A 24,676-nucleotide genomic window follows, 5' to 3' on the forward strand; every position below is an offset into this window, starting at 1 on the left:
ACCAATAGCACAAGGCAGGAATGAGGATCCTCCCTCCCTCCGAGAAGCAAGAACGCCCTCCTGCTCAGGGACTGCCCGTCCTCTTGACTTCCTCACTTAGCACCTACACAGCGGAGGCTGCTCCTAATCAGCTTCCATTTCTCCCCTTTCTCCAACCACCACTCTTCCCGGTAAACGCTATCAACCGTCATAGCGGTTTCCCCAAGTCTGAGAAAAAGAGATCGGAAATACAAACAGCCATTTTCTTTTGTTAGATTCCACTCTACGTCTTAAGCTCTGTAGAGAAGACAGGTAAGGAACTACCACCCAGGATGGAAACAAATAATGAGAAATAACGGCACAACGATCTCGGAGAAATCATGCTCGGACAAAAGTAACCCATCCAACTAGTGCTGCCATTTCTACGGCCACCCTCCCCTAAAAGATGCGACGGCACACCGTGCAAAGGAGGAATATTCATTAGGGATTAAATACCCGTAACCTCCCCTTTAATGCGGCCACACACGTTTCCTTCCAACACCGAAAAATCTTTAACCAATGGGCTTTTATTCAGCCCACTTTGTTCGGGTTAACCCGATCCTCCTTTCCTCCCTTCCTTCACGGATACACGGATCAGCACTTCCCATTCACACCACCCGCGGAAACAAAAAGAAAGGAGATTCAGAAAGGCTCAAGGAGCTCATTCTCCACAGTAAGGACATGCGTTCACCGTTCACTAACATATAGACAGCACAAGGGTTTGTAGACAATTTTCTTTGCCTTGTCCATGTCCAGCACCGGAAGAGCTCATTGCATTTAAGACGTCCACCACAGGTGTAATAACATTTTATGCAACAAAATTCAACAGCAAGAACCTCCCCACTGAGCGTACACCACCGACAGCTGATAAGGCAAGCAGTGCCGATTCCCACTGCCTGCTGCCTAAAAAAGACGCGATACAGGATAGGTCGATTCGGACATGGAAACACAGATCGGCACCAACCCCCACAGCAGACAAACGAAGAGAAACAGCCCACGATCCTCGGCAACACGTCATGAAAGGCTCAGAGACAAGGATGCGCGGGCGTACAGACCTGCGGTGCGTCGGGCTCCGCGGGCGGCTCTCCCGCGCCGGCGCTGCTGCTGCTGCTGCTCGGGCTCCGCTTCCCGCAGGGCTCCCCGCCGACAGGCTCCTCGGCGGCCAGGCTGGGCAGCGGCGGCGGCAGCCAAGCGGCCTCGGCCACGGCGCGGCCCGGCGCCACGCACAGGTTGTAGGAGTAGGGCAAGGTGCCCTCGCAGAAGTCGGCCGGGAAGGCGGCGCCGGCCAGCGACAAGCGCTGCGCGCCCAGGCAGCGCAGCACGGCGGGCGGCCCGGCCCGGCGCAGCCGCGCCAGCACGGCCAGCGCCACGCTCAGCACCAACAGGGCGCACAGCAGCGCCAGCGCCAGCACCAGGTAGAACTGCAGCTCCGCCGGCGCCTCGGCGCCCGCCGCCCGCTCGCTCAGCTCCGGCAGCGCCTCCTGCAAGCTCTCGGCCAGCACCACGTGCAGCGTGGCCGTGGCCGACAGCGCCGGCTGCCCGTGGTCCTTCACCACGGCCACCAGCCGCTGCTTCGCCGCGTCCCTCTCGGCCACGGCCCGCGCCGTGCGCACCTCGCCGCTGTGCAGCCCCACGCGGAACAGCGCCGGCTCCGCCGCCTGCACCAGCTCGTACGACAGCCACGCGTTGCGCCCCGCGTCCGCGTCCACCGCCACCACCTTGGCCACCAGGTACCCGGCCTCGGCCGACCGCGGCAACACCTCGAACGCCCCCGGGGCCGCCCCCGGGGCCGCCTCCGCGCCCGCCGCCGGCCACAGCACCCGCGGCGCGTTGTCGTTGCGGTCCAGCACGAAGACGCGCACCGTCGCCGTCGAGCTCCGCGGCGGCGCCCCGCCGTCCTGCGCGCGCACCGCCACCGCGAACTCGCGGCACTCCTCGTAGTCCAACGCCCGCTGCGCGTACACCGCGCCGCTCCGCGCCTCCACCGACACGTACGCCGCCGCGCCCGCGCTGCCGCCCGCCAGCCAGTAGCTCACGCGCCCGTTCGCGCCCGCGTCCGCGTCCCGCGCGCGCACGCGCACCACCTCCGCGCCCGCCGCGTTGTTCTCCGCCACGTACGCGCTGTACGCGGGCTCCTCGAACACCGGCGCGTTGTCGTTCACGTCCGACACCTCCACCACCAGCTCCGTCTGGCTCCACAGCGACGGGCTGCCGCGGTCTCTGGCCACCACCCCGCACCCGGTGCTCGGCCGCCTGCTCCCGGTCCAGCGCGCTCGCAGTCACCACCTTGTACGACCCACCCGACGCCACCATCGACAGCGGCGCCTCGCCCGACAGCTCGCACGACACCTGACCGTTCTCCCCGGAGTCGGGGTCGTTCACGTTCACCAGCGCCACCACCGTGCCGGGCGGCGTGTCCTCGGGCACTGGGGTCCACACCGACAAGATTGTGATTTCGGGCGCGTTGTCGTTCATATCGGTGACGTCTATCTGCACTTCGCAGTGCGCCGTCAGGCCGCCACCGTCCCTCGCCTCCACCGCCAGGCTGAACGCGCGAGTCTCCTCGAAGTCCAGCGCTTCCCGCAGCGTGATCGTCCCGCTCTCCGCGTCCACCACGAACTTCTGAAGCACCTTGGCCGGCATCTTCCCAAAGCCGTAGGTGATGCGGGCGTTGGTGCCGGCGTCGGCATCGGAGGCGGACACGTTCAGCACCGTTGAGCCTGGCACCGCGTCCTCGCGCACACTCGCGCGGTACCGGTCGTGGGCGAACACGGGTGGGTTGTCGTTGGCGTCGGTGACGTTGATGCAGAGCTGGGCGGTGCCGCTCCGCGGCGGCTCGCCGCCGTCCAGCGCCGTCAGCACCAGCCGCAGGCTCGGCTCGCTCTCCCGGTCCAGCGCGCGCCGCAGCACCAGCTCCGCGAACTTGCTGCCGTCCTGGCTCTCCTTCACCTCCACCGCCAAGTACCCGTTGGCCTCCAGCTCGTAGCCCTGCAGCGAGTTGCTGCCCACGTCCGCGTCTTCAGCAACGCCCAAGTAAAACCGGGCACCGGGAGGAGTGAACTCGTTGATCTCCAGATGAAAATTGTCTTGCAGGAAGCGCGGGGAGTTGTCGTTAACGTCCTGGATGACCACCTCGACATCGAAAACGTTCAACGGGTTCTCCACCAGCGCCTTGAAGCTGACGGAGCAGGACGCCGCCTCGCCGCACATCTCCTCCCGGTCCAGCCTCTCGCTCACGTACAGGTCGCCGCTGTCCCCGCTCACGCCGAAGTAGGGCTTCTCCGCGCTCAGCCGCAGCCTCCGCGCCGGCAGCTCGGCCGGGCTCAGCCCCACGTCCCGCGCCAGCGGCCCCACCAGCGACCCTCTGCCCAGCTCCTCGGGGATGGCGTAGCGGACCCGCTCCGGCGCCGCCCGGCAGCACAAGCCCAGCAGCACCGCGCCCAGCAGCACTCGCCCGCCTGCTCGCCGCCGCCTCCCACTCGCACTCGCCTCGGGCTCTGCCTGCCCGCCATTCTGGGCAGCGCTCGCCGCGCTCCTCTCTCCTGCCGCTGCCCTCCCTCCGTCCCGGCCGCTCTCCGCAGCCGCCGCCGCCCGAGCGAGCAGCCTGCGGGGGCCGGACGCGGCGGCGGCTGCGGCTGCGGCTGCGGCTGCGGCTCCAGCGCGGCTCCGCGGCGGCCAACAGCGGCACCCGGAGGCGCCGCCGCGACACCGCAGCCGCCGGATGCCCGCGCTCCCGGGGGCCCGCGCTTCTCGCCGCTGCTCCGCGGATGCACCCAGATTCGGCGTCTCATTGTTATTCCAGTCAGGAAGCGCAACTCCAAAGGCTTTTGAAACTGAAGTCAACTTTCGGTGACTTTTACTTCATCTCCTTGATTCGCCATGAACAGTCACCTATAAATATTCGTGGCAGAGCAATAAATAAAGGAATTCAGCTGCTCTTAATAAAATCAAAACGGATTAATAAGGGCAATACACAATTTATAGCTGCGGAAATTTTATATTCACTTCTTTCCTAACTGGCACGAATATCAAGAGAAAGTATTCGAGTTGGAGCCATGCATAAGTAATCAGCAACAGTTTCTCATGTTTTTCGTATCATTAATTTCATTTTAGGGAGAAGAGCAGTTACACTGAGAATCTATCACCCAAAATCTAATGCAAAGATCTCTATGCCAATATAGCAGAATAATCCTTGCTATTGCATTTCTCATTCACAAAACTTCCTTCTTTTCACCTCCACACTTGAGAGACTAACAATGGGAAAGTCTAAAGCCAGGTCGAGTCTTTGAAGAATTCAAGAATGGTTTGGGTTGGAAGACATTTAAAGATCATCTAGTACACCCCTCTGCCCAAACAGGTGGGACATCTTCAAAAGATAATATTGCACAAAGCCCAATACAATCTGACTGCTGTGATGGCACATCCATAACTTCTATGGGCAACCTGTTCCAGTGTCTTATCGCCCTCTTTCATAAAATGTTTCTTCCTGATGTCCAATTGAAATCAACTGTCTGTCAGTTTAAAACCTTTGCCCCTTGCCTTATCATTACAGGCCATGGTAAAAACTCTTTCTCCACTTTCTTATAAGCCCCATTTATATAACGAAAAGGCTCAGAAACGTCTCCCCAGAGCCTTCTTTTCTCCAGGCTGAAGAGCCTCAACTCTCTCAGCCCTTCTTCAGAGCAGAGATGTGACCATTTCTGTGGCCTTTCTCTGGACCTACTCTAACAGGTCCATGTCTAACAGGTCCAGCAGAGTACAGAAGGAGAAAAACCATGATACTTGTTATGTGGCTCAGGATTTGCTTTCTGGGCAGCAAGTGTGAATTACCGCTCACGTCCCATTTCTCACCCACTAGCACGCCCAAGTCCTTCTCCACAAGGATGCTCTCAATCCATTCATCTCACAGTCTGTATTGAAAGCAGAGACTTCCCAGACTCAAGCGCAGGACCTTGCAATTGGCCTCATGTTGAACTTCATGAGGTTCACACAGCCCTGTCCTCCAGCCTCTCAAATCCCTCTGGATGGCATCTCTTCCCTCCAGCAAATCAACTGCACAACTCAGCTTGGTGTCGTCTGCAAACTTGCTGAGGGTGCACTCAATCCCTCTATTTATGAAGATACTAAATAGTACTGCTCCTAGTACGGAGCCCTGAGGAACACCGCACATTATTGGTCTCCACTTGGACACTGAGTCATTGACTAGAACTATTTGAAAGCAGATATCCAGCAGGTCCAGAATCCAAGAAAGGAAAAGAAAAAAAGAAGAAAAGGAAAAAACCCAGGACCACAACTATGGGACCCACAGAACAACTAGGAGAAACAGAACATTTCCACCTACCTTTTAGATATTTGAAGTTTTACCACAGTGAACTCGTCACCTGCCCTGTCTCCCTGCACACAGATGCTTCAGGGTGCTAAAACATCTGCAACACAGTACTTAAGTGTGCAGGCAGACATCACTGAAAAAATGTTGCACATGCAGCTTCTCCTTCTGGAGAGCAAGGATCACAACGTGGACGCACGCATAGAGACTTCTCTGCTCATCGCACTCTTTTCAAGAAACATAAATTGTTCTAAAGGGCACCGGCAATAATGCAGCTCAGTTAAAGACTCAGTCAACTCAAAAACACCATCATGCATATGGGGAGTTGAAGATGCATGACTCTCTAAATATTAATGCCATCTTTACATCTACATCCAAGAACTACCACTCACAGGAAAAGCTGTATCTGACATAGTGCATATAATGAGTAACTTCCTCAAATAAAAACTTCCAATAACAGGCCCCTAAAGCCTCAATTCCTGAGCAAAATACCCTCTCATCTCCTTCATTTACAACCAATTTCAACAATGACAAAGCATCAGCAGTTACTTCATATGAGCAAGAGCCATAATAACATCTGAAGGCTGGTTCAAGGATGGCACAATCTTAATAAACCAGGATGCAACTCTACATCACAGTCTGAACAGGAACATAAGGGTGGAAAAGTGAGGTTTTACACAAGCAATTACTAGAAATACGACCCGTGAGTCATGTTTGCACTTCCATGGCTATACTTGGAGACAGATGAGCCAGAGGTCTGGTGTCCCCTTTCAGGAAACGGGAGAAGGGGGATTGGTGTAACTGGCAGAGGCCTTGGCACTAGGCATGATATTAAAGCACCTCCCAGCCCGATGGACCATACAACTCCCCTCTTTTCCTGCTCGAGGCCAGTGACTTGCTGAACTTGCACTGACTTCTCACCATGCCTATGTGACCATCAAGAGCATTTCTTCCAGTGACATTGTCAGACACACAGTGGCCCACCTTTACGTCATCATGACAGGCAAGGCAAGACTTCATTCATAGGGAATATCATACAACAGGAAAGCAAAATGATGTACTCACAAAATCCCAAAACACAACACCTTCAGAAACCAGTAATAACCTTGGGAACTGACAACACATGCCATGGCTCCACCAGCACCTCCTCACACACAGCATCACCAAAACTCTTCACAAACCCTTCACAGATTCCATAGTTATTATTGATTGTCATATTTTGCAGATACACTCCACTCAAAGAGGTCTGCACAGACAACTTCTTCTTAACGTGGAGAATATTTGACTTCTCACATGTGCAAGCAAGGGTGTTTCTTCCAGTAATATTTTAAGGAAACATGTCTATGAAGATTTTGTCTTTACACCTGTAAAACCACTAAGGACACGCCGCGAGGCAGCCAGGCACACGAACTGATGGGATCTTCCACAGTGTATCAGCAGAGAACAGCCCCACCTTCAGATCATTGCAGTGAGCCAGGCAAGAAGTTAACACCTGCAAAATGGAAGGGATCAGAACATTCTCTTGTAGACTGTGGCACTTAGAGTAGGTTCATCATCGGGTACTGAGTAGGTAATTAATATGCTCTTCCCAAAGCTCCCATTATGTCATCTGTCCTAAGTACATAATCAAGATGGTACTCAAGAATTGATAAGGACCTGCCAAACACATAGGAGGTACCTCCCACGGCTCCCACTACAGTTGGAGTAATGTGTCTGCTAGTCAAAACTTCTCTGGAAAGTTCTCTGACGCACATAATATTAAAGCACACGATATCAAAGAGACAGCTGCCCAGACCCTTTCTCTATAGCAAGCACTATTAGAAGCCTTGGAAGCATACCACAAAGGAGGTTCCTTCAAGTATTGTTTTCAATAGTTATCCAGCAGAGACTGGGGGTGGAACTTCAGACAAGGAAGAACCTCCCTCCTCCTTAAAACACATGCACTGCTCCATAAAGATGTGCCTCCTCTACTAAGGTCAAGTACACATCTGCTTCCTCCACAAGAAACAGGACAGAACCATCCAGGGTCCCCTCCTCTCTCCCTCTTTCCTCTCCTGCCTTCCATACCACCTAAAAGCTGATGAAACCTCCAGCAGCAAATGCCCTACATTACCCCACAGGTAATTATGACATAATAAATACAGTTTGCTGTCCCCCAAGCTCCGTTAAGTCGTTTGTCGTAAGTACGAATTAAGTTGTTAGTCAAGAACTGACGACGACCTGCAAACACACAGGAGGAACCTCCCAGGGCTGCCAGTACAGCTGGAGTCCCATGTCTTCTAACCAAAGTTCTCTGGCAATATGAAACTCATGCTGTGTCGTGCTAGAGATGGGCACGAAGAGAGAAAGGAGCAAACCGTATCTCTTGAGTTCTTCAACAGCCCCTCAAGACCTGCTCTCATGACTCTCATCTGTTTATCAATTTGCGTGGTGTTCTTTGACCTTCATAATACTCAAAGTACCTGACATGAAAGGGCCAATTGCCCAGACCCTTTCTCTGCAATACCCACCATCAACAGCTTTGGAAGCACACCAGGAAGGGAGAGATGTGCATTGCTCTGCAAGGTTCTCCAGCAGAGATTGGAGGCAGAACTTCAGAGAAGGAAGAATCTCTTCTCTCCTTAAAACACATGCACTGCTCCACACAGCTGTGCCTCTTCTCCAACGGCTGGAGGAGCCTGAGGTGGATCCTGAGGCGGGGGACTATGGAAATGATCTGGGAGAGACTGCCCTTTTGGGGATGGGGGTTATGAGTATGTCTGTATAAATACAAGAAAAACTGCTAGGGCGGGTGTGCACGTTTGTGGTGGAGCGATCCACCGTGCACCCAGCGCTGCAATAAACATACCTACTGGGCAACTTTCCAAGTGTGGAGTCTATTACCGCACTTCACGGTCAGGTTTACATCTACTCCCCTTAACAGAAACAGTTGGCTCCACCCAAAACTCCCAGTATGGCTCGTGCATGAGTAATTAAGGTATCATTTAAAACAGCACGAAGACCTGCAAAGTCAGGAGAAGCCTCTCAGGGTTCCCAATGCAGAACAGGGAAAGGGGTAAACCCTCTCTCTTTGTCATTCAACAGCTTCTCATGCACAGCATGCACAGTTCTCATCTCCAGCACTTCTGAGCTTCCATGTCGTTCTTCAACTCGCCTAATTTGCAAGAAACATTTGATGAAAGACCAGTTCACAGATGTCATTGAGGGCGTAAGTGCTATGCAGCTCAGTTAAAGACTCAGTCAACAAAGTATCAGCTCAAAGACACTATGAGCAATTCGCAAGATACATGACTCGGAAAACTTTACTGCAGTCTTTACATCTACATCCAAGAACTACCACTCACAGGAAAAGCAATATCCAACAAGATGGTGCATATAATGAGTAACTTCCTGACATATACTTCAAATAACAGACCCCCGAAACCCACAAATTCCTGAGCAAAATACCCTCACAACCCCTACATTCACACCAATTTCAACACTGACAAAACATCAGCAGTTACTTCATATGAGCAGGAGCCATTAATAACATCTGAAGGTTGGTCAAGGCTGGCACAAGCTTAATAAAACCAGGATGAAACTCTACATCACAGTCTTGCAAGAACACACGGGTGGAAAAATCACGTTTCACACACCAATTACTAGGAAGAGTAACCCTGAGTCCTGTTTGCACTTCCATGACTATTGCTTGCAGACAGATGAGCCAGAGGATGGCATCCCTGTCCAGAATCTGGGGGAAGGGGGTTTGGTGTAATTGACAGAGGTCTTGGCACTAGGTATGATATTAAAGCACCTCCAGACAGATGGCGCATACACACCCTCTCTTTCCTGCTTTGAGGCCAGTCTCTCACTGATCTCACACTGACTTCTCACCATGCCTACGTGACATCAAGAGCATTTCTTTCAGCGACATTGTCAGACACAAAGAGGCCCACTTGTATCTCACCATGAAAAGCAAGGCAAGACCTTACCATTCGCAGGGAACGTCATACAATAGGAAAGCAAACTGATGGACACAAAAAACTGAAAAATAAGACACCTTCAGACTTGTTTTCAGAAGACCTGCAAAAAATCTTGGAATCAACAAAGCACATGCCCACGCTCCACCATGCCACATCTCCACATCGCCTCACACACAGCATCACCAAGACTCTTTGCAAACCCTTCACAGATTGTGTAGTTGACATGGACGTTTCTCATTTGCTTGTAGACTCCACTCAAAGAGAACTGCACACACATCTTCTCCATACCATGGATAACATTGGTTTCCCATCATATGCATGTGACAAGCAGAAGTGTTTCCTCTAGTAACATTTGAAGGAAACACCTCTATGAAAGTCTTTCTCTTCACAGCTGTAAATATGAAAGGCACGAACTAGAGATGGGCACCGAACAGGGAAAGGAACCACATCTCTTCGGTTCTTCATCAGCCCTCATGACAAGCTCTCATGACTGTCTCTCTTCACAACCTGTGTGGTGTTTCTTTGTCCTCATAATGTTCAAGTACTTGACATCAAGGGCCAGTGCCCATAACCCTTTCTCTACAATATGCACCATCAGCAGCTTTGGAAGCATACCAGGGAGGGAGGGAGAGAGGTGCATGCTCTGCTTCATTTTCCTCACAAGTCTCATTTCTGTCTCATGTGTTTGAAGTAAGCAATTGGCTGCAAAACAACGCTCTCAGTTTTCAATGTGAAAGCCTGTCCAGAAATGGGGAAAACGAATCATGGCCTTCCAGGAAACAAAGGCCTGAAAGAAACTCTAATTACAACTCTGAAGAAACTCTCCATCGCAATGTCACAGAGACATAGAGATAGATAAAGGAGATTTCACACAGAAATTATAAGTCGGTTATACATAGATCGTCGTACTACATCTACAGTTATTCAAGAAACACTTATGAACGGAGGACTACCATTCCCTTCCAGGACTGAAAAACCAGGATCAGAAATGAAAGGCACAGGCCTTGGCACCAGGCAGGAAATCAAACCATTGCTCAGCCAAAGCAGGACCCACCTGCTTTCACAGTTCAAAGCCTTCCTCTGCATCTCTGCTCTTACATTGAACCATGGACAATACCCAGATTTTGTCCATAGTCGACACAGGTGAAAGAGCATTTCAGTCTGTGATATTGTAGTGAACTGAAGTAGATCAAAGTCTTTGTCTTGGCAGCTGAACACCTTCAAGGTATCGATGGAAACTGTTCCCCCAGCCTCATCATTTGAACACATCTCCACTTTTAAGGACTGTCAGTCAAAATTGATGCCCAGTTTTAGACCATGAGAAGAAATAAGAAAAGAACAAGAAACTACAGAAGGAAAGCATCCTGGTTTACCATTACACATTATGTCACTTGTAGCAAAGAGACAAGAAGAGTATCTAGCTGGCAAAAAGTAGATGGGAGGACCCCACCAGAGTTCACACCAAAGACCATAGGCACAGTTCTCCAAGGAATTTCTTTGGACAAGAAGAAAAGGAAAAAAACACAGGGCCACAGCTATGGGTCCCATAGAACAACTGGGAGAAACAGAACATTTCTACCTACCTTTCAGACATTTGAAGTTTTACCACAGTGAACTCTTCCACCTTGCCCTGTCTCTGTAAACACAGAAGACTTCAACATAGAATCATAGAATCATAGAATGGTTAGGGCTGGAAGGGACCTTCAAAGGTCATCTGGTCCAACCCCCCTGCAAGGAACAGGGATATCTCCAACTAGATCAGGTTGCTCAGGGCCTCATCCAACCTGGCCTTGAACGTCTCCAGGGATGGAGCATCCACCACCTCTCTGGGCAACCTGTTCCAGTGTTCTACAACTCTCATGGTAAAAAATTTTTTCCTAATATCCAACCTGAATCTACCTCCCTCTATTTTAAAACCATTACCCCTTGTCCTATCACAACAGGCCCTCCTGAACAGCCTCTCCCCATCTTCCTTGTAGGCCCCCTTGAGGTACTGGAAGACCGCTATAAGGTCACCCCCGGAGGCCTCCTCTTCTCCAGGCTGAACAGCCCCAACTCTTTCAGCCTGTCCTCATAGGAAAGGTGCTCCAGCCCTCTTATCATCTTCGTAGCCCTCCTCTGGACCCTCTCCAACTGGTCCATGTCCTTCTTATGTTGGGGACTCCAGAACTGGACGCAATACTCCAAGTGAGGTCTCACGAGGGCAGAGTAGAGGGGGAGAATCACCTCCTCTCGACCTGCTGGCCACGCTCCTCTTGATGCAGCCCAGGATGCGGTTGGCCTTCTGGCCTGCAAGAGCACATTGCCGGCTCATATTGAGCTTCTCGTCCACCAGTACTCCCAAGTCCTTCTCCTCAGGGCTGCTCTCGATCCATTCACCACCCAGTCTGTATTTGTGCCTGGGATTGCCACGACCAGATGTAGGACCTTGCACTTGGCCTGGTTAACTTCATGAGGTTGGTACGGGCCCACCTCTCCAGCCTGTCGAGGTCCCTCTGGATGGCATCCCTCCCTTCCAGCAGTGTCGACGGCACCACACAGCTTGGTGTCATCGGCGAACTTGCTGAGGGTGCACTCCATGCCACTGTCCACGTCACCGACAAAGATGTTGAAGAGGGCCGGGCCCAACACGGACCCCTGAGGGACGCCACTCGTGACCGGTCTCCACTTGGACATCGAGCCGTTGACCACTACTCTCTGAGTGCGGCCATTGAGCCAATTCCTTATCCACCGAGTGGTCCATCCATCAAACCCATGCCTCTCTAGTTTAGAGAGAAGAATGTCGTGCGGGACAGTGTCAAAAGCTTTGCACAAGTTCAGGTAGATGATATCCGTTGGTCGACCCTTGTCCACCGATGCTGTCACCCCATCATAAAGGCCACCAAGTTGGTCAGGCACGATCCTGCCTTTGGTGAAGCCATGTTGGCTGTCACCCACCACCTCCTTGCTCTCCATGTGCCTTAGCATGGTTCCCAGGAGAATCTGCTCCATGACCTTGCCAGGCACAGAGGTGAGGCTGACCGGCCTGTAGTTGCCCGGGTCCTCCTTGTTCCCCTTTTTAAATATGGGGGTTATGTTCCCTCTCTTCCAGTCATCGGGGACCTCGCCAGACCGCCACGACTTCTCAAATACAATGGCCAGTGGCTTGGCAACTTCATCCGCCAGTTCCTTCAGGGACCCGCGGATGGATCTCATCAGGTCCCATGGACTTGTGCACCTTCAAGTTCCTCAGATGTTCCTCGAACCTGCTCTTCAAGTACAGTGGGCGGTGGTTCATCCTCACAGTCCCTGCTAGTTCTTTCCGCAGCTTGGGCGGTAAGACAAGAGGCTTTATCAGTGAAGACTGAGGCAAAAAATTCATTGAGTAACTCAGCCTTCTCTATGTCCCGGGTAACCAGAGCACCAGTATCCTTCCAGAGGGGGCCTACATTCTCCTTGGATTTCCTTTTGTCCCCTACATACCTATAGAAGCATTTTCTTATTGCTTTTTATATCCCTTGCCAAATTCAATTCCTTCAGGGCTTTAGCCTTCCTCACCTGATCCCTGGTCACTCGTACAGCTTCTCTGTATTCCTCCCAGGCTATCTGTCTCCGCTTCCACCCTCTATAGGCTAATCCTCTTCGTTTTCAGTTGGTCCAGGAGCTCCTTGCTCATCCACGTGGGCTTCCTGGTCTTTTTGCCCGACTTGTTCTTCATCGGGATGCACCTCTGCTGAGCTTGGAGGAGGTGCTCCTTGAATGTGGACCAACTTTCCTGGGCCCTCTCGTCCCTCCAGGGCCGCCTCCCACGGCACTTTGCCCATCAGGTCCTTGAAGAGGCCGAAGTCCGCCTTCCTGAAGTCTAGGGTACAGAGCTTGCTGAATGGTTTCCTTGCTGCCCCATGGATCTTGAACTCCACCGTGTCGTGGTCACTGCAGCCAAGGCTGTCCTTAAGTTTCACATCGCCCACCAGTCCCTCCTGTTGGTGAGCACAAGGTCTAGCATGGCCACCCGCCTTGTTGGCTCCTCTATCACCTGCAGGAGGAAGTTTGTCGTCCACGCATTCCAGGAACCTCTGGACTGCCTGTGCCCTGCCGTACTGTCTCTCCAACAGATGTCAGGGGGTTGAAGTCCCCCATGAGGACCAGGGCTTGTGACGCGAAGGCTGCTCCTATCTGGCTATAAAGCGCCTCATCTGCTCTGTCCTCCTGTCCAGGTGGCCTGTAACAGACCCCTACCATAACATCCCCTATCCAGTCCCCGTCCTCTAATCTTGACCCATAAGCTCTCTGTCAGCTCCTCCTCCAACCCCAGGCGAAGCTCCACGCACTCCAGCCGTTGCTGACGTAGAGAGCGACACCCCCTCCTCGTCTCCCCTTCCTGTCCTTTCTAAAAAGCTTCATACCCCTCCATGTTGACACTCCAGTCATAGGAGTCGTCCCACCACGTCTCCGTGATGCCAATAAGGTTGTAGCCATGCCTCATGTGCACGCATCTCCAGCTCATCCTGTTTATTTCCCATGCTGCGTGTGTTGGTGTACATACACTTTGCCCAAACATGCCCAAACATTACGCAAGAGGGAACTTAAATTTGCAGACAGACATCATTGAAAGAAATGTTGTACATGCAGCTTCTCCTTATCGAGAAGAAGGATCACAACATGGAAGCACGCATAGAGACTTCTCTGCTCATCACACTCTTTTCGAGAAAATAAATTGTTCTAAAGGGCATAGGCAATAATGCAGCTCAGTTAACAGTTAAAGACTCAGTCAACAAAGTATCAGCTCAAAACCACCCTCATGCACATGGGCAAGTTGGAAGATGCATGACTCTGCAAACGTGGATGCAAACTTTACATCTACATCCAAGAACTACCACTCACAGGAAAAGCTGTATGTCAGTGCATATAATGAGTCACTTCCTTGCACATATGTCAAATACCAGGCCCCTAATCTTCAAATTACTGAGCAAAATACCCTCTCATCTCTTTCATTTACAACAATTTCAACAATGACAAAGCATCAGCAGATACTTCATGTAAGCAACAGCCATGAAACACATCTGAAGCCTGGCCAAGGCTGGCACAAGCTTCATACAACCAGGATGAAACTCTACATCACAGTCTTCAAGGACATAAGGGTGGAATAGTGAGGTGTCACAAACCAATTTCTAGAAACAGGACCCCTAAGTCATGTTTGCACTTCCATGGCTATTACTTGCAGACAGATGAGCCAGAGGATTGGCATCCCTGTGCAGAACCCGGGAGAAGGGGGCTTGGTGTAACTGGCAGAGGCCTTGGCACCAGGCATGATATTAAAGAACATCCTAGTCAGATGGAGCTTACAACCCTCTCTTTTCCTGCTTCGAGGCCAGTGTCTCGCTGATCTTGCACTGACTTCTCACCATGCCTATGTGACAAGCAAAGAGCATTTCTTCCAGAAACATTGTCAGACACAGGTGGTCCACCTTTACCTCATCAAGACAAGCAAGACAAGACTTCAATCACCATTCAGAGGGAACATCATCCAATAGGAAAGCAAATGGGCAAACGCACAAAATCACAGAACAAGACACCTCCAGTCATTTTCAGAACACCAGTAATAAACCTCGGGAATCAACAAAACACATGCCATGTCTCCACCAGTACCTCTTCCACACACAGCACCACCAAGACTCTCGTTAAACCCTTCACAGATTGCATAGTTACCGTTGATCATCATCATTTGCAGGTAGACTCCAGCCAAAGAAAGCTTGCACACACAACTTCTCCTTACCAGCAATAACATTTGGCATCTCACCATGTGTATTTAAGAACAGGTACATAATTAGGTACTGAGCAGTTCATGAAAACACAGTTTGCCCTCTGCAAAGCTCCCCTTACGTCACTTGTCGTAAGTACAGAATTAAGTTCTTACTCAAGAACCGACGACAACCTGCAAACGCACAGAGGAACCTCACACAGCTCCCAGTACAGCTGGAGTCACATGTCTTCCAGCCAAACTTTCCTAGCAACATGAAAATCACAGTGCATGGTACTAGAGATGGGTACTGAACATGAAAAGGAGCAAACCGTATCTCTCGGATTCTTCAACAGCCCCTCACGACCAGCTCTCATGACTCTCACCTGTTTCATAATCTGCACAGTGTTCTTTGACCCTCATAATAGTCACAGGCCCTGATATCAAAGGGCCAGTTGCCCAGACCCTTTCTCTACAATATGCATCACCAGCAGCTTTTCAAGCACACCAGGAAGGGTGGTGCATTGCTCTGGAGGGTTCTCCAGCAGAGATTGGAGGCAGAACTTCAGAGAAGGAAGAATCTCCCCACTCCTTAAAATCCATGCACTGCTTTACATAGCTGTGCCTCTTCTCCAACCCCCCTGCAAGGAACAGGGATATGTCCTGATCTAGTTGGAGATATCCCTGTTCCTTGCAGGGGGGTTGGACTAGATGACCTTTGAAAGTCCCTTCCAGCCCTAACCATTCTATGATTCTCCTACGGTCAGGTTTACATCTACTCCCCCTAACAGAAACAGTTGGCTCCTCCCGAAACTTCCATTATGGCACGTGTTGTAAGTAAGTAATTACGCTATTCATTAAAAACAGCATGACGACCTGCAAAGTCACGAGGAGCCTCCCAGGGCTCCCAATACCGAATAGGGAAAGGAGCAAAGTCTTTCTTCTCTCATTCAACAGCTTCTCATTCCACAGTTCTCATCTCCAACATCTCATCAAAAGACCAGTTGCCCAGAGCAGTATCCTGTAACAAGTAGCACGCTAAGGCCATGATGTATACCAGGAAGGCAGATACTGTTTTACATAGAGGAACATCTTCTACTATGCTTCAATCTCCTTTACATCTACTTTCTTCACCAGAAACAGACCACCAAGTATCCTCCCTTCTCCCCTCTCTGCCTTCCACACACCTACAAGGCTGAGGAAACCTCCGCAGCAAATGCCCTACACGAGCAAGAGGCACCGACACACGGGGTCTCTCGGCACCAACCACTGCCCCGCCTCACCCGCACGCACGCAGGAACGGGACGGGCAGGAGCGGGCAGGCAGGCAGCGAGGCCGGAAAGGCAGCAAAGCGTCGGCAGAGGCACTCACCGGGGCAGCGGCGGGGTCCTCCCCGAGCAGCGGCGCGGGCTCGGCGGGCGGCGGGCGGGCCGGGAGGGTGTCGCAGCAGCTGCCGGCGGCCGACGAGCGGAGCTGGCTCTTGCGCGAGTCGGCCGTGAGCGACACGTCGTGCGAGTAGGAGCGCAGGAAGGCGCGGACGCCGTCGATGCCCACGAAGTGCGAGGCGGGCACGCCGCGCCACGGCGCTGCCCGCCGCCAGCAGCTGCGAGCGGCGCCAGCGCCGCAGGCGCAGCGCCAGCAGCAGCAGGAAGGCGACGAAGAGGCACGACACGGCCGCCACGGCCACCACCAGCCAGCGCGTCAGCCTGCCGCCCGCCTCGCCCGGCGCCGCCGCAGCGCTGCCCAGCTCCGACACCAGCTCGGCCACGCTCTCGCCCAGCACCACCGTCAGCGTGGCCGTGGCCGACAGCGCCGGCCGCCCGTGGTCCTTCACCACCACCACCAGGCTCTGCCGCGCCGCGTCGCGGGCCAGCGGCGAGCGCGCCGTGCGCACCTCGCCGCTGTGCAGCCCCACGCGGAACAGCCCCGGCTCCGTCGCCTTCGCCAGCTCGTACGACAGCCACGCGTTCTGCCCCGCGTCCGCGTCCACCGCCACCACCTTGGCCACCAGCGCCCCGGCCGCCGCCCAGCGCGGCGCCAGCTCCACGCCCGCCCAGCCCGCGCCCGACGACGACGACGCCGGTGCCGGCGGCGGGTACAGCACCTGCGGCGCGTTGTCGTTCTCGTCCACGATCTCCAGCCGCACCGACACGTTGCTGCTCAGCGCCGGCGCGCCGCCGTCCTCCGCCCGCACCCACAGCCCCACCTCGCGCACCTCCTCGTAGTCGAACGACCGCAGCGCGTACAGCGCGCCCGTCTCCGCCTCCACCGACACGTACGACGACAGCGCCGCGCCCCGCACGCGACCCTCCCCCAGCCGGTACCGCACGCGCGCGTTCTGGCCCCAGTCCGCGTCCGTCGCCCGCACCCGCAGCACCAGCGCGCCCGCCGCGTTGTTCTCGGCCACGCGGGCGCTGTACCGCGCCTCCGCGAACACCGGCGCGTTGTCGTTCACGTCCAGCACGCGCAGCGCCACCACCGCGCTGCTCCGCAGCGACGGCGACCCGCCGTCCGCCGCCCGCACCGTCACGTTGTACTCCGACACCTCCTCCCGGTCCAGCTCCCGCGACGTCACCACGCTGTAGTAGCTGCCTCGCGAGCTCGCAGCTGGAACGGGACCCCCCGTCCAGCGAGCACCGCACGTCTCCGTTGGCCCCCGAGTCCCGGTCCTGCACGTGCAGCAGGGCCACCACCGTCCCCGACGGCGCGTCCTCCGAGATCTCGCTCAGCGCGACCGCACCGAAATCTCGGGTGCGTTGTCGTTCACGTCTGTCACCGTGATCGCGACTTTCGCCGTGTCGAAAGGCCGCCGCCGTCCCGTGCCTGCACCTCCAGTTCGTACGAGTCGCCTTCCTCGAAGTCCAGGCTCCGCAGCCTGATCGATCCCGTCTCGGCGTCCAGCTGGAAAATCTGCGAGCCATGTCTGACACTTTTTTCAGCGAGTATTTCACGCCCATTCAGATCCTCGTCGGCGTCGGTGGCCGTGACGGTGACGAGGGTGGAGCCCACGGGCACGTCCTCCGCCACACGCACCGTGTACTCCGCCTGGCTGAACACGGGCGCGTTGTCGTTCGCGTCCAGCACCAACACGCGGATCCGCGCCGTGCCCGTCCGCGACGGCTCTCCGCCGTCGCTCGCCCTCAGCACCAGCTCGTGCAGCGCCGCCTCCTCCCGGTCCAGCGCCTTCGCCAGCACCAGCTCGGGACGCTGAGCCCCGCCGGGACCCGCCTGCACGGCCAGCGAGAAGTGATCGTCGCCGCTCAGCTCGTAGCTCTGCAGGGAATTCGGGCCAAGTCCGGGTCGTGAGCCTCGGCCAGGGGAAAACGCTCCCAGAGCTGTCATTCGCTTATCCTCTCCTCCAGCTCAGTCTTTGAAGGTCGGGCGTTGTCGTTAATGTCCGTGATTTCCACTTCGATTCATAAACCTGCATTTCCCCCTCCTATCACCTCACAGCGCAGCACGCATGCTCCACCAGCCGGCACAGCTGCTCCTGTCGATCCTCTCCGCCGTCACCAAATGGCCCGTCTTCCCATGCAGACCGAAATACTGCGTCCTACCTTCGGAGACAACTCGGACGCCGCGGTCGCGGAGCGCCGGCAGCTGCAGCCCCAGGTCCTTGGCCACGTCGCCCACGAACGAGCCCTTCGGCAGCTCCTCGGGAACCGAGTAGCGCAGCTGCCCCCACGCCGCCTCCCACGCCGCCACCAGCACGACCCACAGCAGGGCTCGCTCCCGCCGGCCCACCGCCTCCGCGCCGCGCACATCGCCGCCGCAACCAACGGCACCGCACCGCCGCCGAACGCCGAGATGGATCCCTCTTTGGTTTCTTTCTCCGGCTCTGGCCCCGGCTCGCCGCTCCCGTCGCTGCCGCCGGCCCCTCCGCCTCGCTGCCGCACGGCTCCGCACCGCGGGACGATCGCACACCGCCCGACCGCCCACCCGGCCAGCGACAGAGCGACCGAGCCGCGCCGCAGCGGGCGGGGCTGCCTGCAGCGCTCCGGCCTTCCTCTCGCTCCTCCTCGGTCAACAGCGGCGCCCGCAGCCTCCTCCCGGCACTGCACGCACCGAGCGCTGCCCGCCGGCGTCTCCCACCGGCAGCTCGCGGCGACAATTTGGAACCGCGCAAATGTTCTTTTTAAGTGCCTAATTGCCGTCATGCTGAGTGTTTACTTGTCCTTCTCCGCATGTTCTCAGAACAGTCAGAGACCTCTCCTGGTGAAACAAGCAGGCACAACAGCGATTACAAAAAGTGGCCAAATATTGAATTCCTCGGTTCAGTATTCCCCTGTCCACGAAATCAACCTTTGGGAAAAGGCGATCGAGAAAAGACTGGCTCTGAAATAGGAACGTGATTGTTTTTTCTTGAGATCCTATTCTACACGCGTATGAAAGCCGGATCAGGGACGGTAAAAAAGATCGAACTACTGTTCGGGCTGAAAGAAAAAATAAGTAGTAACTGCAAAATGAACTAAAAAAATAATGGCTAGATAAAATTTATCAATTTCATTAATGCTGCCACTTCTGCAGCAGCCTTCCGCCAAAAGCTGAGAGAGCACACGGTGGAGGAAGGGAATATTCACTGGGGAGGAACAAGCTGTGACGTCGCTATTCAAGGAGCCTCATGCATCTTTCATTTGGGAGTGCAACACCGAAACAGCATTAACCAATTAACAACAATTGCTATCAAAAAGGTGCAATTAAAAAAATTATCTCCAACATCAACTGCCAACCCCAATTCCCGACCACATCATATAGAATGATCCGACATCTGTTTGCTCAACTAACTGACCTTGAACTACAACTAGAGGTTCATCACAGCTGTAAAATTTATCCATCAGAAGTTGAGTAGCAAGAACCTCCCCACTGAGCCTACACACTGACAGCACATAAAGCAGTGGCGGGATTCCCTTGCCAAAAACGACACGCTACAAGATTAATGCATTCGTTCATGGAAACATAGATCGACATGACCCACCACAGGACATACACGAAGACCCTCGGCAACACTTCATGAAAGGCTCAGAGACAAGGATGCGCGGGCGTACAGACCTGCGGTGCGTCGGGCTCCGCGGGCGGCTCTCCCGCGCCGGCGCTGCTGCTGCTGCTCGGGCTCCGCTTCCCGCAGGGCTCCCCGCCGACAGGCTCCTCGGCGGCCAGGCTGGGCAGCGGCGGCGGCAGCCAAGCGGCCTCGGCCACGGCGCGGCCCGGCGCCACGCACAGGTTGTAGGAGTAGGGCAAGGTGCCCTCGCAGAAGTCGGCCGGGAAGGCGGCGCCGGCCAGCGACAAGCGCTGCGCGCCCAGGCAGCGCAGCACGGCGGGCGGCCCGGCCCGGCGCAGCCGCGCCAGCACGGCCAGCGCCACGCTCAGCACCAACAGGGCGCACAGCAGCGCCAGCGCCAGCACCAGGTAGAACTGCAGCTCCGCCGCCGCCTCGGCGCCCGCCGCCCGCTCGCTCAGCTCCGGCAGCGCCTCCTGCAAGCTCTCGGCCAGCACCACGTGCAGCGTGGCCGTGGCCGACAGCGCCGGCTGCCCGTGGTCCTTCACCACGGCCACCAGCCGCTGCTTCGCCGCGTCCCTCTCGGCCACGGCCCGCGCCGTGCGCACCTCGCCGCTGTGCAGCCCCACGCGGAACAGCGCCGGCTCCGCCGCCTGCACCAGCTCGTACGACAGCCACGCGTTGCGCCCCGCGTCCGCGTCCACCGCCACCACCTTGGCCACCAGGTACCCGGCCTCGGCCGACCGCGGCAACACCTCGAACGCCCCCGGGGCCGCCCCGGGCGCCTCCGCGCCCGCCGCCGGCCACAGCACCCGCGGCGCGTTGTCGTTGCGGTCCAGCACGAACACGCGCACCGTCGCCGTCGAGCTCCGCGGCGGCGCCCCGCCGTCCTGCGCGCGCACCGCCACCGCGAACTCGCGGCACTCCTCGTAGTCCAACGCCCGCTGCGCGTACACCGCGCCGCTCCGCGCCTCCACCGACACGTACGCCGCCGCGCCCGCGCTGCCGCCCGCCAGCCAGTAGCTCACGCGCCCGTTCGCGCCCGCGTCCGCGTCCCGCGCGCGCACGCGCACCACCTCCGCGCCCGCCGCGTTGTTCTCCGCCACGTACGCGCTGTACGCGGGCTCCTCGAACACCGGCGCGTTGTCGTTCACGTCCGACACCTCCACCACCAGCTCCGTCTGACTCCACAGCGACGGGCTGCCACGGTCCCTGGCCACCACCCGCACCCGGTGCTCGGCCGCCTGCTCCCGGTCCAGCGCGCTCGCCGTCACCACCTTGTACGACCGCCCGACGCCACATCGACAGCGGCGCCTCGCCCGACAGCTCGCACGACACCTGACCGTTCTCCCCGGAGTCCGGATCGTTCACGTTCACCAGCGCACCACGTGCCGGGTGGCGCGTCTCGGCCACCGGGCTCGACACGACAAGATCGTGATTTCGGGCGCGTTGTCGTTCACGTCCAGCACCTCCACCTCCACTCGCAGTGCGCCACCAGACCGCACCGTCCCTCGCCTCCACCGGAGCGTGTAGCTCGCGTCTCCTCAAAGTCCAGCGCTTCCCGCAGCGTGATCGTCCCGCTCTCCACGTCCACGCGAACTTCTGAAGGACCTTGCCGGCGTTTCCCAAGCCGTAGGTGATGCGGGCGTTGGTGCCGGCGTGTCGGCATCGGAGGCGGACACGTTCAGCACTATCGTACCCGACGGCGCGTCCTCGCGCACACTCGCGCGGTACCGGTCGTGGGCGAACACGGGTGGGTTGTCGTTGGCGTCGGTGACGTTGATGCAGAGCTGGGCGGTGCCGCTCCGCGGCGGCTCGCCGCCGTCCAGCGCCGTCAGCACCAGCCGCAGGCTCGGCTCGCTCTCCCGGTCCAGCGCGCGCCGCAGCACCAACTCCGCGAACTTGCTGCCGTCCTGTCTCTTCTTCACCTCCACCGCGAAGTACCCGTTGGCCTCCAGCTCGTAGCCCTGCAGCGAGTTGCTGCCCACGTCCGCGTCTTCCGCTATGCCCAAAGCAAACGGGCACCGGGAGGAGTGAACTCGTTGATCTCCAGCTGGAAGTTTTCTCGTAAGAAGCGCGGGGAGTTGTCGTTAACGTCCTGGATGACCACCTCGACATCGAAAACGTTCAGCGGGTTTCCACCAGCGCCTTGAAGCTGACGGAGCAGGACGCCGCCTCGCCGCACATCTCCTCCCGGTCCAGCCTCTCGCTCACGTACAGGTCGCCGCTGTCCCCGCTCACGCCGAAGTAGGGCTTCTCCGCGCTCAGCCGCAGCCTCCGCGCCGGCAGCTCGGCCGGGCTCAGCCCCACGTCCCGCGCCAGCGGCCCCACCAGCGACCCTCTGCCCAGCTCCTCGGGGATGGCGTAGCGGATCCGCTCCGGCGCCGCCCGGCAGCACAAGCCCAGCAGCACCGCGCCCAGCAGCACTCGCCCGCCTGCTCGCCGCCGCCTCCCACTCGCACTCGCCCTCGGGCTCTGCCTGCCCGCCATTCTGGGCAGCGCTCACCGCGCTCCTCTCTCCTGCCGCTGCCCTCCCTCCGTCCCGGCCGCTCTCCGCAGCCGCCGCCGCCGAGCGAGCAGCCTGCGGGGGCCGACGCGGCGGCGGCTGCGGCTGCGGCTCCAGCGCGGCTCCCGCGGCGGCCAACAGCGGCACCCGGAGGCGCCGCCGCGACACCGCAGCCGCCGGATGCCCGCGCTCCCGGGGGCCCGCGCTTCTCGCCGCCGCTCCGCGGATGCACCCAGATTCCGGGGCTCGCTGTTATTCCAGTCAGGAAGCGCAACTCCAAAGGCGTTTGAATCTGAGATACGCTGTCCGGGCTTTTAGGTCATCTCCTTGATTCGCTATAAACAGTCCGTTGTAAATATTCGTGGCAGAGCAATAATTAAGGGAATTCGGCTGCTCTTAATAAAACCAAAAGGGATATATAAGAGCGATACACAACTTACAGCTAACCAAGTTTTTTAAATTCTTTTACCACTCTGTCAGGTATTTTCAGTCTGCTTTCCTCACCTAGGACAAACACCAAGCATATAGTCGTGTTGGAGTAATCAATAGGTAATCAGAAACAGAAAGAACCAGACGTTCTTTCAATCCTTTCACAAGCAAGACCTGCAAAGGGTTTACCATCTTTCCACCATTTTTTTTCCTTTTCTGATTTCAGTCTCTGACATTTGTCCCGTTCTAATTTTTATTGTGGAGAGAGGAACTGTTACTCTGAGAAACATATCACCAGAAAGTTAATGTGTACAGCTCTATGTTAAGATATCAGAATAATCTTTACTGTTGTGTTGAGTGAAAAAAGTTTCTGAGTGAAACAACTTCCTTCTATGGCATCTTCATACTTGAGTGACTTATCAACGGGAAGTGCAAAGCCAGGTCAAATCTTTCATTCAACCATAGAATGGTTTGGGTTGGAAGGGATCTTTAAAGATCATCTAGTCTACTCCTCTGCCACAAGCAAGGACTTCCTTCAAAAGATCTCATTGTACAATGTGACCATCCAACCTGATCTCACACATTTCCAATGATGGCACATCCATAATATCTCTTGGTAACCTCTTCCAGTGTCTCAACACCTTTATGTAAAATATTTCTTCCTTGTTTTTTTGCTATTGGTTTTGCATCCCAGGATATGACTGGATTTCAGGGCAGCAAGTGCACATTGCCAGCTCATGTCCTATTTGTCACCAACCACTACCCTCATCTCCTGCCTGCAAGGCTGCTCTCAATCCCCCAGTTTCTACAATAAACTGGAGATTGCCCAGACCCTGCAGAACCTTGCACTAGGCCTCATTGAACTTCATGAGGTTCACACGACCCAGTCCTCCAGTTTCTCAAGGTTCCTCTAGATGGTATCCCTTCCCTTGAGGGAATCAATGGCTTGGTGTCGTTTGCAAACTTCCTGAGGATGCACTCATCCCACTATCTATGAAGATACTAATACTGCTTTCCACTTGGTCATTGAGCCATTGACTAGAAGTCTTTGGACAAAGACATCCAGCCATTTCTTCATCCATCTAACAGTCCATCTGTCAAATCCATCTCTCCAATTGAACAACCAACATATTTGGGAGACTATGTCGAGAACACTTGCACATGTTCTCCCCCTAGCCCCTAGACCATTCAAGGAAACCTTGGCTGGACTGGCTGGCCACTCTGCACTTTTAGGACTGCACTAGAGATGGTTTTGCATATTTGTGCTACAGCCAAGTGTGCCTCTGGGAGCACACATCTGTCTCTGAAAGCCTTCCTCTTTCCTCTTCACTGTGGGCCAAAAAGCACTCCAAAAGCACCTGGAAGATATTGACTCAAGGTGCAGTGCAACCCTAAAGACTTGCTCTGCACTACATAGCAGGGGGTTTCAGTTTAAGAAGTAGTCATCAGCTCATGTGGTCTGCTCATCCTCCACAAATATGCCATAAGTGTAAACACCTTATTGTGGGCCTCTCTCAAGCCAAGTGCACTGAGAAATTTTAAGATTCTCTTTTAGCTTCTGCTTCATTTTCCTCACAAATAAAGTTCTGTCTCAAGTGGTTGCAGAAAGTATGTGCTACAAAACAACAACTCTCAGTTTCAAACACAAAGCACTGTCCAGAAATGGGGAAATGAATCATGGCCTTCCAGGAAAAAAGGCCTGACAGAAACTCTAATTAAA

The 24,676-nt window shown here is 55.4% G+C and overlaps 3 pseudogenes; all 3 read right to left on the reverse strand.

Moving 5' to 3' along the window:
• Positions 1-1,043: 1,043 nt before the first annotated feature.
• Positions 1,044-4,755, reverse strand: LOC147527664 (protocadherin gamma-B5 pseudogene; annotated as a pseudogene).
• A 10,447-nt stretch (positions 4,756-15,202) lies between these two features.
• Positions 15,203-19,182, reverse strand: LOC147527665 (protocadherin gamma-A12 pseudogene; annotated as a pseudogene).
• Positions 19,183-20,044: 862 nt separating this feature from the next.
• On the reverse strand, positions 20,045-22,511 carry LOC147527666 (protocadherin gamma-B5 pseudogene; annotated as a pseudogene).
• Positions 22,512-24,676: the final 2,165 nt, after the last annotated feature.

This window comes from Tauraco erythrolophus, chromosome 16 (genome assembly GCF_009769465.1).
Source record: "Tauraco erythrolophus isolate bTauEry1 chromosome 16, bTauEry1.pri, whole genome shotgun sequence".
Taxonomy (NCBI): Eukaryota; Metazoa; Chordata; class Aves; order Musophagiformes; family Musophagidae; genus Tauraco; species Tauraco erythrolophus.